This window comes from Phaethon lepturus, unplaced genomic scaffold (assembly GCF_000687285.1).
Source record: "Phaethon lepturus isolate BGI_N335 unplaced genomic scaffold, ASM68728v1 scaffold16319, whole genome shotgun sequence".
Lineage (NCBI taxonomy): Eukaryota > Metazoa > Chordata > Aves > Phaethontiformes > Phaethontidae > Phaethon > Phaethon lepturus.
In genome coordinates this window covers 6,442-7,762 of record NW_010565660.1, presented here as the reverse complement: position 1 = coordinate 7,762, position 1,321 = coordinate 6,442, and positions in this window count along the sequence as shown.

Here is a 1,321-nt window from a genome sequence, read left to right as displayed (position 1 = left end):
ATAGTGCTTTGCAAACAAGCTGAAGTGGTGCCGTTCCGACTGGCGCTCTATTTGCCTTGCTGACTTACTTCTGTTAATGAACTTCTTGCTGTTAATGAAGTTTGAGTTCCAACGTGGAAAACTGAATTCTGTATTAATAAACAATTTTAGAAGAAACTCTTCTTTATAATTCTAAAAAAATCCACTGTAGCCAAACTTTTGGCAACCAGTTGTGTGTTCCTCTTGTTTTGGATGTCAGCATTGTCAGCAAAGATCAGATGTGCAGAAACGGTCTCTGCAGCTGGCATGGAAATCAGTTGGAGCTGTGCGTTAAGTATTAAGAGCACTATGAAAATGCAGAGTACAACTATGCTTCATTTTACAACATAGACGTAGGAGATTCCGCACTTACTGTTAAAATAGTTAAGAGATAATAAGGACAGTAAATAGAATCAATATAATTATTTATTGACAGTCAGCATCGTGCTATGCCTCCCAAACTTCTGCTCTGTTTATGAAGTCTTTGGACATTTAATTTCTTCTGTTGATTTAAATTTGTGGAATTTATGTTATTCACCTCTTGAGCTGTTTTTTGGAGTATGAATTAAGAAACATGTTGAAAGACTTTAAAGGTATTTGTGAAGCAAACTAAAACAAATGCTGGCAGTATCTTAAGTGCAGCTTTGCATGACTATGTAACTGAGACCATGGGAAGATTTAATTAAAGCACTGCCTCTTTGATACAGATATATTTTGATGGTCTGAATATACACTAATTTCTTAAAAGTGAAACAGATCTGAATCTATTTTTTTTTTCTTCATTGTTTTGTACTCTTTCCATGTGAGGATGTTGTTTGCATGTCTTATGGTAAGGACAGGACTTTATCCTGAAAAGAAAAGTCTTCTCCCCTCTCTTGGCTTATGGAGATTTAAAAAGAAGCCATATAGCTTTCAGCTACAAGGAGTCCTCAATACGTTCTGTTGCCAGATGAATATCTTAAAAATGAGAACAGTCACTTATTTTGCTTGGTTTCATCTCCTGGGTAGCTTTCTGAAGTATGCAATTTATGCTTTTTCACTTAAAAATAATAATTTTTTTAAAAGGGGGGGAGGGGAGAGAAACCAAACTATTTCAGCACAATTAAAAGAATGTTCTGATGTGACAAACTGGTGAAATCTTCCATCCCTTTAGGTATTTTGGAACTTCATGATTGAGCTCATCTGAGTGTGAAACTTCATATTTGAATATTTAGTTTGAAAGGCATGCAGATCTTGTTTGGGGAAAAAAGAAGAGTGATTGGTTGTTTGGCTTTTTTAACAGCTTCAGTAGTTACTTTTGGAG